The sequence below is a fragment of the Astatotilapia calliptera genome, chromosome 7, assembly GCF_964374335.1.
Source record: "Astatotilapia calliptera chromosome 7, fAstCal68.1, whole genome shotgun sequence".
In the NCBI taxonomy this organism is placed as follows: Eukaryota; Metazoa; Chordata; class Actinopteri; order Cichliformes; family Cichlidae; genus Astatotilapia; species Astatotilapia calliptera.
In genome coordinates this window covers 9,580,849-9,594,233 of record NC_137428.1, presented here as the reverse complement: position 1 = coordinate 9,594,233, position 13,385 = coordinate 9,580,849, and the positions used below count along the sequence as shown (strand labels likewise).

Sequence of the window (13,385 nt, the reverse complement as noted above, 5' to 3'; positions counted from 1 at the left end):
ACGTATATAATTAGGAAACATGCATTAAGTCAGTGGTCCTCAACCTTTTTTGCGCCACGGACCGGTTTATGCCCGACAATATTTTCATGGACCGGCCTTTAAGGTGTCGCGGATAAATACAACAAAATAAAACTAGTACCGGTACCGGAAAAAAAGAAGATTTATTTATGACACACTTGAAAAGACCCAGGGACACCGAGTTAACGATAAAAACGATAACAAAATAACTCTGAATACCGATAAAAACCCTGAAAACCATACATTTCACACCTGAGCCTCAACTCTCGCGGCCCGGCACCTTTCCGAGGCCCGGGGGTTGGGGACCGCTGCATTAAGTGCACTAATTTCTCACACTTATCAGTGGCTCATGGTTGCTTAAGGCCTATGTCTGTACTTGACCACAGAGGCAGAGCATCATTCAACCTGCCAGCTGCCTATCTTGGGAGCTTTTCAAGGATGACAGACTCCACTTTCTCTGCAGCAAGACAGCTCATAACTTTTTTACAGTGTCTCCCTGTCCTCAGACTTCTATATATTCTTCTGTAATAGATAACTATACACTATCATTGCAATCTACACTACAGCTCAAAGGTTTGAAGTCAGTTTTCACCTGGTTTATAACCATGTGATCTGTCCACACAGCAGTGATGGTTACTAAAAATGGGCCCATGTATAAGTGTGTAGACATTTCCTAATGCATCATGGGTGATTTAACATAAATGATTCATTAAACACACATCTGTGAAAACATTTCTGATCATTTTCATGTAATATTATGTTAAAAGTAAATGTAAATTATTAATTAAAAAGACGACAGTTTGAATCTGACCACAAACCTTTGAGCAGTAGTGTGTGTTGTATGCATGTGTCTGTCTGTATCTGATCAGGATTTTGTCATCAGTGTCAACAAAACACTCATTTTTTAGCTGTTTCTGTCATCAAAATTGAGTTGGAGTGTTTTAACTCTGATGGCAATCTCTCCCTAACAAGTCCACTTTATTGCGTGCTCATTTTCTCCTATTAGTGGTTCATAGGAGTCTAACTAATTGTTATGATATTTTGATACCACGGTAAGCATTTACAGGATATTGTTTTATACAGGAAAACTGTTACTCAATAAGGCCAATCTACTAGTTGTTTTTCTCTTTCTCTGTGACCCAAGAATTAATGTGTAAGACTTACAGGCTGGTACCTCAAGGTCGAAAACACCACAGAGATGAGACCACTTCCTTACTCCCATCCTCCCTTTTTCTTTATCTCCTGGAAAAGGCTCGTTAAAGGCTAGGTGGTTTGTTTCAGAATTCACTGATGAAAGAACTCTGTATTCTATGTCTAGGAGTGTATTTTGCTGGGATGATCATAAATTATAGCTGAACTGATAAACTACACACAGGATACTTCTTGGCTCACAAGGCAGGAAGACGTTTCCTTATTTGGTCTGTACCGGTTTGAACTGGGAAAGCTGACACACGAACCTTTTTTCATCTATATAAACTGCTGTGTATCAAATAAACCTTTGAGTCGATTGGGAAGGCAACCTAAAGCAGTCTCTGTTTTCTTGTTCTCCCAAGCTGCTCCCGAGCTCGTACTAACACGCTGAATGGCATACCTGAGTGTTACTTTAAATAATTAGGAATCTTAGGAAAGGACAGAACTCTGCTTATCGCTCACGCCACGGAGGAAACCCGGGAAGGCAATTTCCTTCAATTTTGGTGTCAGAAGTGGGATGCTGACAGAAGGTAAATATGCGTCTTTCATATTTATATAAAGACCTATTGTACCTCTCTCAGTGATCGATCCATAAAAAAAACGGGATATGCTGACGAAGTTTCACTTAGTGATCCAGAGAGATACACTGACTGACTTCCTCAGTCCCCGAATAAAGTAAATTAACCCTTGTGTGGTGTTGGTGGACACAGGAAGTTGCCTGTTGTCTTGAATATTTTAATTTTGTTTAAGTTGCTCACTCAGAAAGAGTGACACAGGAAGTTGCCTGTTGTCTTAAATACTTCTCGTTAAGTGAGAAGTTGCTCACCAAAGAGTGACACAGGAAGTTGCCTGTTGTCTTAAATACTTCTCGTTAAGTGAGAAGTTGCTCACCAAAGAGTGACACAGGGAGAAGTTGAACGGGTCTCACAGACCCGATTACCATACAAGGGTTAAAAGCAGTAAATTAAAAGCAGAAAGACACAGGAAGTTGCCTGTTGTTTTACGAGAAGTTGCTCGTTAAGCGAGAAGTTGCTCGCTAAGTGAGAGTTGCTCACACAAACAAAAAATTGCTAGCAATAAATTTAAAGTGACCTCAGCTGTGCCGCAGCGAAAATACTAACCTAAATCCTCCTAGCGTGTAAACCCCTCTGGAAATCACTGAACATGGGTCAGAATAATTCAAAGACCACAGACAGGTCCGATAAAAAATCTAAAGTACCTGTAAAACCAAAAATTAATAAAATACAAAATAAAGTCTCAAATAACGGCTCAGTACAACTCCCATTTCCGGTTACGTGTAACCTACGTCCGCGAATCGGTGAAGACGTCCATGATCACGTATCCAGAACATGCGGAAGTGCTTATGTGACTGACTTTGTTTACAACTTAAGAAGTTCAATGCATTCTAATTTCTTTTCGGAGCCTTATCCCGAACGATTATCGCCAGAAAACAGGTCAGTAGAAATGTTGAATATCATTTGTGATAAGAAAAGTAGTCTGCTTAAAAAGTCCTGTAGAAAATATATGATAGAATGCCGCGACGTGATGCATCAAATGTTACCGCTATGGACAAAAGGAGGGTAAATAATGACAAAGTCGCCGATTTCTTTAAGAATCTAAAGAAATTCCTGCTAACAATGTCCAGAGACAAAAGTGACTTAAATGCAGTAACTATGTGTAAACAGAAGCCTGATGAATCTATCCTAGTATTCATAAAACGCTTTATGCACTGTTGGACAAGCTAGAGGTGCAAATTTAGCTCAGTTTTCCAGCAGCCGCAGACACCCAAAGCAAAAATGAATTTGTGTATTTAATTTAACATAAAGGGTGAAATGTTTGCTGACACTGATAACAGCTTATGTTTTCTCTGCCCTATGTACCGACATGATGGAGAAGGAACATCCTCTGTGTCAGCTGGACCCTCAGCAGAGAATGAACTCAACATCCTTTTTGTCCGGTACTCTATGTCACACACTGTGCCAAAAAAAAAAAAACGTGTACAGACGCCACTAACAGGTAATCCCATGACTGGGAGCCACACTTTTGTTTCTCTCACACTGTTCAACAACATGATAACTGCTCACACAAGTGAAGGTCAAACAGTGATTTTGTCACATAACTCAGACATAGTTTATGACATAACTACACCATGTCGTCACATAGATCTAACCTACCCTATCCACTGTACTATTTCTGCAGTTACATTGCCAGCTGAATACCAGAATATGACATTGTGGTCTAAAAGTGAGAATGATATAGGATTTATTGACTGTACACTTTATCACGTACACCTATTAAAACACAACAAGCAGTATATGTCAAGCAACATCCCCTTTCCACGGAAAAAGCCGCAGCTCTAGATGTCATCATAGGAGATTTATTGACTACAGGAGTAATAAAGCCCACACTCCTGTCAATCCTGTGCCAAAGCCTAACAAACCTGGCGTATGGCGTTTCATACAAGACTTGAGGCAAATTAATGCAGTCAACATTCCTCTGCCACCTCTCGTTTCAGATGTTCACAGCATATTGACATGCATTGCATACACATTTTACCGTGGTGGATTTATGCTCCGCTCCTTTTTCTCATGAAGACACACAGCCGTTATTTGCATTCACACATAGAAATAAGCAGTACACTTGGACTCGTTTGCCCCAAGGCATGATAGACAGCTCTGCTGCTTTCTCAATGGTGCTTCACTCCTCCAGGGCTGCACCCTGATCCACATGTGGATGACCTCCTCCTCTGTGCTGAAAGTGAAAAACTGTGTCAAACTGCTACACACATGCTTCTCCAGCACCTCCAAAAGACTGGCCACAAAGCATCAGCAAAGAAAATGCAGTATTGTCAGACTTCTGTTCAATATTTGGGATTCACACTGTCTCACGGAAAACGTTCCATGACTGCAGACAGGGTCAAAGCTGTGACCTCCGTCCCTCGTCCCACTACACAGAAGGAAATGTTGTCCTTCCTGAGCATGGTGAACTATTGCAGACAGTGGATACCAGACTGTTCTTTTCATGACCACATTCTGCGTGACTGTTGTAAAAAAGACAAGCCTCCTCGAATACTGTGGTCCACAGAAATGACTGCCTCTTTCAATGCATTACAGGGAGTGCTGACCTCCGCCACTCAAAGGTGCTGCCTGAATTGTTCAGGAATGCCAGCCTGCCTGAGGGCAGTAGCAGCTTGCTCTATCATGATAAGGGACTGCGGGAAGCTCACACTCTCACATGACACTATTCTACACACCAATCACCAGGTCATGACCATTCTAGCAAACATAACTAAACAACATATGCAAATCTCACTATAAAAGCGAGCAGCACACCTGATTCGCCAGCACATTTATTGATCCTATGCTGTGTTCTTCTGACCGACAGGATGGCTCAGACAGGCTTGACGATCATGACTGCATGACACGTATACAGGAATCCACAGCACCATGTCCAGATTTAGAGCAAACACCTATCTCAGACTCAGCCACGGTTTATGTGGACGGGTCCTGTTCAAGGCCGAATGACAACTCATTTCTTTGTGGCTATTCAGTGGTAACAGTGCCTGACATCATACTAGAGGCTCACTCATTACCATTTCACTCAGCACAAAAAGCAGAGCTCATGGCTTTAATACGCGCCTGTGAGCTACATTTGGATAAGCATGTGACAATTTACGCACACAGCCGCTATGCATTTGGCGTTGTGCATGACTTTGGCACATTGTGGAGACAGAGAGGATTTAGATCTGCTGATGGAAAATAAATTGCTAAATTGTGATTTTGTTCAAAGACTTTTTCAGGCTATACAGCTACCATCGGCCGTTGCAGTTGTAAAAACGAAAGGACACAGTACAGCTGACACAGACGAAGCAACAGGTAATGCCTTAGCAGACGTGACAGCCAAGGCTGCAGCTGCATCACAGCTCCCACCGCCGCAGGAAGTATTATCTGTGCCCCTACAGCTGCCACTTGTTACACTCCCAGACTATTTAGACACAAATGTTGATTTAAAATTCATACAAGAGCAAGCCTCTGCATGTGATTACACCTATTGGGAGAATAATGACTGTACCTTAGATGACAGAGATGGCTTATACAAAATCTTAAGCGTTTGATTGCCCTCCCATATTCCCTGATGCCAGTCCTTGCCCGACATTTTCACTGTGTGAGTCATGTCGGACAAAGAGGGGTAATAGGGGCAATAAAATCAAGATTTGTAATTGAGAAAACATCACATGCAGTAAAAAGCATATTAGCAACCTGTCTAACATGTGCGCGAACTAATGTAGGTAGCTCAAAAGCAAAACATCAGCATTTACCACAACCAGATTTTCCATTTCATACATTACAAATTGATTTCACACATATGCCAGCACAAGGAAGCATCAAGTACTTACTGGTAATAGTGGATCAATTTAGTAAATGAGTAGAAGCTTATCCAACCTCAAAAGAAACTGCAGAAGTAGTCTGTCAAAAGTTGAGCAATGAAATAATACCCAGATTCGGAATACCTCACCAAATTAACAGTGATAGAGGACCTTCATTCACATGAGAAGTAATTAAAAAATGTGCTAAAACTTTAATGACCTGGGTCAAATTACTTACTCAAGTCCTGTGTGAGATTAGAATGACTCAATCTGAAGTAACCAAATTATTTCCATTTGAAATAAGACTATTTCCAAGACCATGGTCAGCTTCCAGAGGGGCACCGCTAGTAGAAGGTGATCTATATTGCATTGTCCACTGATGTTCACAACCTGGTAGAAAAACTGAATAATAACTATCAGAAAGTTTGTCTCTCTCAGCTTTTCCCCTCCACAGTTCCACCAGTGGAGACAAGGAGACGCATGTTGGAGAAGCCACTAAAACCAAGGACACTCTGGGAGGCCGCGTTTTCCAGCCCCCAGGCTTTACTGGCAGTGACGAAGAACCAGCATCCTCACAGACGGACAACCTCAGTGGATTCATGCCAGCAGGGTTAAGACCAGCCCAATCGGACCATCTCAGGCGTCGGATCAAGCAGACGACATCTCCGGCGAGCCAGCGCCCGGAACTAGAGCAAATAAACACACGGGTAGACGACATCTCAGGCGAGCCAGCGCCCGGATCCAAAAGTTACATACACACACGCAATCACTGATTAACACACAACGTCTGAAAGAACAACAACAAGGTACTCAAACATCCAGCAGGAACAGAAAGCCAAAAGTACCACATGATGTCTAACCTGATAAAGCCAGACTCATTTCATCCTGATAATGGAGAAAATGAAATGCCCATTGTCATCATACGACGCTTATTCAATGTCTCTCGAACCTGGGACCAGGCCAGGAGACAACTGAAGAACTGTTTTTCTTATATATTGTCTTATATATTTAGGTTATTTATTATATCTATCGCATTAACCTTAGGATTTCTCTTTGCTATTTTGTATTGTAAACTGCAACCATGTTCACATTTCTGCAGGTCATATTTTGCTGACTATACCTCATGCTCCATTTTGCAAGACACTTACTTAATGCACTCCTCACGCTCCCTAAAATCAGTAAATAGCAACATAGACGCCACTAATAAACCATTTTATGCACCCCATAGAACAGGAGCTAACGCCTGGTATGAAAATGCCAGAACAGCCGCTCGTGATTTAGGAAACAGTAACTGTTATGTCTGTTCAAAGGCTAATCCAGAACAGGTAATAGTAGGATACCCCATATCCGGTTTCCCCCTCACTGAGGGACTAGAGAAAATCAGCGGAAATAATGCTCTCTTTAAAGACGCTTTACAGTTGACTCTGAGCCCTCTCGACTGCTTACTTAGACACACACACACACACCAACTAACCCTGAGACTCCATTAGGCGAATTATTGAAGTTATCTAATGACACCGCAGGGACCTGCGCCCCAATGAAACGCCCTAAGAATAGGTTAAAGCCCTCACTGCCCTTAGGACAGATCCCTCTCCATTTTAATACTAGTATGATATGTCTGCGCAGACTAAAGTTAACTGGCCCAGACACACACATAGATTATACAAAGGATAACTATACATTCTTCTCTGACTCCCCAGGTGCACGCTGTAATGAGACATGGCTAGCTGTCTCTGTGGCTGAAGTTGTATCATATCTGGAGGAACACACACACAGTTCAAGTTCGAGCAGAGAATCGATCATTGTTCCCCCAGAGGGTGTCTTAAATGATACTGACTGGGGGGAGTTAGTTAAATCACACATGGTCACGCGCCTAACTAGACCAATCCCACGTGCTTATTGGTTGTGCAATAATACCCTTAGATTAGCTTTACCTGTTAATTGGACCGGTACCTGTGGTTTAGTAACCGTTGATGTATGCTGTACTTTCATTCCCAATAACACCGCCCCTAACGGTTCATTCACACAAGCTATGAATAAACTTGAAGCATTGCAGATAGAACTAATTGCCAATGCAGGTCACGGTCAGTGGCTACATAAGTGGCTACAGGACACGTTTGGAAGATGGAAGAAACTAATTGTAGCCTTTGTAACCGTTGCAGCATGTTTTTGATGATTATTGTCTGTTGTGTGATACCATGTATACGCTCTCGGAATTTTTGATATTAAGCTTGCTCGAAGGACCAGTTACAGTTATGATTTGTTTCACATTTATGATTTATCTTTATATTATGTTATTACATTCTGTCTTTATACTATGTTATCATTACATGATAAAAGGGGAGAACTGTTATGATATTTTGATACCACGGTAAGCATTTACAGGATATTGTTTTATACAGGAAAACTGTTACTCAATAAGGCCAATCTACTAGTTGTTTTTCTCTTTCTCTGTGACCCAAGAATTAATGTGTAAGACTTACAGGCTGGTACCTCAAGGTCGAAAACACCACAGAGATGAGACCACTTCCTTACTCCCATCCTCCCTTTTTCTTTATCTCCTGGAAAAGGCTCGTTAAAGGCTAGGTGGTTTGTTTCAGAATTCACTGATGAAAGAACTCTGTATTCTATGTCTAGGAGTGTATTTTGCTGGGATGATCATAAATTATAGCTGAACTGATAAACTACACACAGGATACTTCTTGGCTCACAAGGCAGGAAGACGTTTCCTTATTTGGTCTGTACCGGTTTGAACTGGGAAAGCTGACACACGAACCTTTTTTCATCTATATAAACTGCTGTGTATCAAATAAACCTTTGAGTCGATTGGGAAGGCAACCTAAAGCAGTCTCTGTTTTCTTGTTCTCCCAAGCTGCTCCCGAGCTCGTACTAACACGCTGAATGGCATACCTGAGTGTTACTTTAAATAATTAGGAATCTTAGGAAAGGACAGAACTCTGCTTATCGCTCACGCCACGGAGGAAACCCGGGAAGGCAATTTCCTTCACTAATGAACTGTATGCATGTTTCCTAATCTGTCACACTTATCAGTGGCTCATGGTTGCTTAAGGCCTATGTCTGTACTTGACCACAGAGGCAGAGCATCATTCAACCTGCCAGCTGCCTATCTTGGGAGCTTTTCAAGGATGACAGACTCCACTTTCTCTGCAGCAAGACAGCTCATAACTTTTTTACAGTGTCTCCCTGTCCTCAGACTTCTATATATTCTTCTGTAATAGATAACTATACACTATCATTGCAATCTACACTACAGCTCAAAGGTTTGAAGTCAATTTTCACCTGGTTTATAACCATGTGATCTGTCCACACAGCAGTGATGGCTACTAAAAATGGGCCCATGTATAAGTGTGTAGACATTTCCTAATGCATCATGGGTGATTTAACATAAATGATTCATTAAACACACATCTGTGAAAACATTTCTGATAAACTTTGCCTAATTTTATGTTATAGCAAATATAATTTTAAAATTAAAACAAGAATGTTTGAAACTGACCACAAACTTTTGAGCAGTAGTGTGTGTTGTATGCATGTGTCTGTCTGTATCTGATCAGGATTTTGTCATCAGTGTCAACAAAACGCTCATTTTTTTAGCTGGTTCTATCATCAAAATTGAGTTGGAGTGTTTTAACTCTGGTGGCAATCTCTCCCTAACAAGTCCACTTTATTGCGTGCTCATTTTCTCCTATTAGTGGCTCATACGTATATAATTAGGAAACATGCATTAAGTCAGTGGTCCTCAACCTTTTTTGCGCCACGGACCGGTTTATGCCCGACAATATTTTCATGGACCGGCCTTTAAGGTGTCGCGGATAAATATAACAAAATAAAACTAGTACCGGTACCGGAAAAAAAGAAGATTTATTTATGACACACTTGAAAAGACCCAGGGACACCGAGTTAACGATAAAAACGATAACAAAATAACTCTGAATACCGATAAAAACCCTGAAAACCATACATTTCACAACTGAGCCTCAACTCTCGCGGACCGGCACCTTTCCGAGGCCCGGGGGTGTGGGACCGCTGCATTAAGTGCACTAATTTCTCACACTTATCAGTGGCTCATGGTTGCTTAAGGCCTATGTCTGTACTTGACCACAGAGGCAGAGCATCATTCAACCTGCCAGCTGCCTATCTTGGGAGCTTTTCAAGGATGACAGACTCCACTTTCTCTGCAGCAAGACAGCTCATAACTTTTTTACAGTGTCTCCCTGTCCTCAGACTTCTATATATTCTTCTGTAATAGATAACTATACACTATCATTGATATCTACACTACAGCTCAAAGGTTTGAAGTCAATTTTCACCTGGTTTATAACCATGTGATCTGTCCACACAGGAGTGATGGTTACTAAAAATGGGCCCATGTATAAGTGTGTAGACATTTCCTAATGCATCATGGGTGATTTAACATAAATGATTCATTTAACACACATCTGTGAAAACATTTCTGATCATTTTCATGTAATATTATGTTAAAAGTAAATGTAAATTATTAATTAAAAAGACGACAGTTTGAATCTGACCACAAACTTTTGAGCAGTAGTGTGTGTTGTATGCATGTGTCTGTCTGTATCTGATCAGGATTTTGTCATCAGTGTCAACAAAACGCTCATTTTTTAGCTGTTTCTATCATCAAAAATTGAGTTGGAGTGTTTTAACTCTGATGGCAATCTCTCCCTAACAAGTCCACTTTATTGCGTGCTCATTTTCTCCTATTAGTGGTTCATAGGAGTCTAACTAATGAACTGTATGCATGTTTCCTAATCTGTCACACTTATCAGTGGCTCATGGTTGCTTAAGGCCTATGTCTGTACTTGACCACAGAGGCAGAGCATCATTCAACCTGCCAGCTGCCTATCTTGGGAGCTTTTCAAGGATGACAGACTCCACTTTCTCTGCAGCAAGACAGCTCATAACTTTTTTACAGTGTCTCCCTGTCCTCAGACTTCTATATATTCTTCTGTAATAGATAACTATACACTATCATTGCAATCTACACTACAGCTCAAAGGTTTGAAGTCAATTTTCACCTGGTTTATAACCATGTGATCTGTCCACACAGCAGTGATGGCTACTAAAAATGGGCCCATGTATAAGTGTGTAGACATTTCCTAATGCATCATGGGTGATTTAACATAAATGATTCATTAAACACACATCTGTGAAAACATTTCTGATAAACTTTGCCTAATTTTATGTTATAGCAAATATAATTTTAAAATTAAGACAAGAATGTTTGAATCTGACCACAAACTTTTGAGCAGTAGTGTGTGTTGTATGCATGTGTCTGTCTGTATCTGATCAGGATTTTGTCATCAGTTTCAACAAAACGCTCATTTTTTAGCTGTTTCTGTCATCAAAATTGAGTTGGAGTGTTTTAACTCTGATGGCAATCTCTCCCTAACAAGTCCACTTTATTGCGTGCTCATTTTCTCCTATTAGTGGCTCATACGTATATAATTAGGAAACATGCATTAAGTCAGTGGTCCTCAACCTTTTTTGCGCCACGGACCGGTTTATGCCCGACAATATTTTCACGGACCGGCCTTTAAGGTGTCGCGGATAAATACAACAAAATAAAACTAGTACCGGTACCGGAAAAAAAGAAGATTTATTTATGACACACTTGAAAAGACCCAGGGACACCGAGTTAACGATAAAAACGATAACAAAATAACTCTGAATACCGATAAAAACCCTGAAAACCATACATTTCACACCTGAGCCTCAACTCTCGCGGCCCGGTACCAAACGACTCACGGACCGGCACCTTTCCGAGGCCCGGGGGTTGGGGACCGCTGTATTAAGTGCACTAATTTCTCACACTTATCAGTGGCTCATGGTTGCTTAAGGCCTATGTCTGTACTTGACCACAGAGGCAGAGCATCATTCAACCTGCCAGCTGCCTATCTTGGGAGCTTTTCAAGGATGACAGACTCCACTTTCTCTGCAGCAAGACAGCTCATAACTTTTTTACAGTGTCTCCCTGTCCTCAGACTTCTATATATTCTTCTGTAATAGATAACTATACACTATCATTGCAATCTACACTACAGCTCAAAGGTTTGAAGTCAATTTTCACCTGGTTTATAACCATGTGATCTGTCCACACAGCAGTGATGGCTACTAAAAATGGGCCCATGTATAAGTGTGTAGACATTTCCTAATGCATCATGGGTGATTTAACATAAATGATTCATTAAACACACATCTGTGAAAACATTTCTGATAAACTTTGCCTAATTTTATGTTATAGCAAATATAATTTTAAAATTAAGACAAGAATGTTTGAATCTGACCACAAACTTTTGAGCAGTAGTGTGTGTTGTATGCATGTGTCTGTCTGTATCTGATCAGGATTTTGTCATCAGTTTCAACAAAACGCTCATTTTTTAGCTGTTTCTGTCATCAAAATTGAGTTGGAGTGTTTTAACTCTGATGGCAATGTCTCCCTAACAAGTCCACTTTATTGCGTGCTCATTTTCTCCTATTAGTGGCTCATACGTATATAATTAGGAAACATGCATTAAGTCAGTGGTCCTCAACCTTTTTTGCGCCACGGACCGGTTTATGCCCGACAATATTTTCATGGACCGGCCTTTAAGGTGTCGCGGATAAATACAACAAAATAAAACTAGTACCGGTACCGGAAAAAAAGAAGATTTATTTATGACACACTTGAAAAGACCCAGGGACACCGAGTTAACGATAAAAACGATAACAAAATAACTCTGAATACCGATAAAAACCCTGAAAACCATACATTTCACACCTGAGCCTCAACTCTCGCGGCCCGGCACCTTTCCGAGGCCCGGGGGTTGGGGACCGCTGCATTAAGTGCACTAATTTCTCACACTTATCAGTGGCTCATGGTTGCTTAAGGCCTATGTCTGTACTTGACCACAGAGGCAGAGCATCATTCAACCTGCCAGCTGCCTATCTTGGGAGCTTTTCAAGGATGACAGACTCCACTTTCTCTGCAGCAAGACAGCTCATAACTTTTTTACAGTGTCTCCCTGTCCTCAGACTTCTATATATTCTTCTGTAATAGATAACTATACACTATCATTGCAATCTACACTACAGCTCAAAGGTTTGAAGTCAGTTTTCACCTGGTTTATAACCATGTGATCTGTCCACACAGCAGTGATGGTTACTAAAAATGGGCCCATGTATAAGTGTGTAGACATTTCCTAATGCATCATGGGTGATTTAACATAAATGATTCATTAAACACACATCTGTGAAAACATTTCTGATCATTTTCATGTAATATTATGTTAAAAGTAAATGTAAATTATTAATTAAAAAGACGACAGTTTGAATCTGACCACAAACCTTTGAGCAGTAGTGTGTGTTGTATGCATGTGTCTGTCTGTATCTGATCAGGATTTTGTCATCAGTGTCAACAAAACACTCATTTTTTTAGCTGTTTCTGTCATCAAAATTGAGTTGGAGTGTTTTAACTCTGATGGCAATCTCTCCCTAACAAGTCCACTTTATTGCGTGCTCATTTTCTCCTATTAGTGGTTCATAGGAGTCTAACTAATTGTTATGATATTTTGATACCACGGTAAGCATTTACAGGATATTGTTTTATACAGGAAAACTGTTACTCAATAAGGCCAATCTACTAGTTGTTTTTCTCTTTCTCTGTGACCCAAGAATTAATGTGTAAGACTTACAGGCTGGTACCTCAAGGTCGAAAACACCACAGAGATGAGACCACTTCCTTACTCCCATCCTCCCTTTTTCTTTATCTCCTGGAAAAGGCTCGTTAAAG

General features: G+C 40.8%; 1 long non-coding RNA gene across 1 annotated transcript; it reads left to right on the top strand.

Moving 5' to 3' along the window:
• The first annotated feature begins 1,745 nt into the window (after nt 1-1,745).
• Nucleotides 1,746-8,419, top strand: LOC145429943 (uncharacterized). Its single transcript, XR_013910294.1, has 2 exons — nt 1,746-5,929; nt 6,014-8,419. It is a non-coding gene; the product is annotated as an uncharacterized LOC145429943 (long non-coding RNA).
• The last annotated feature ends 4,966 nt before the right edge of the window (nt 8,420-13,385 follow it).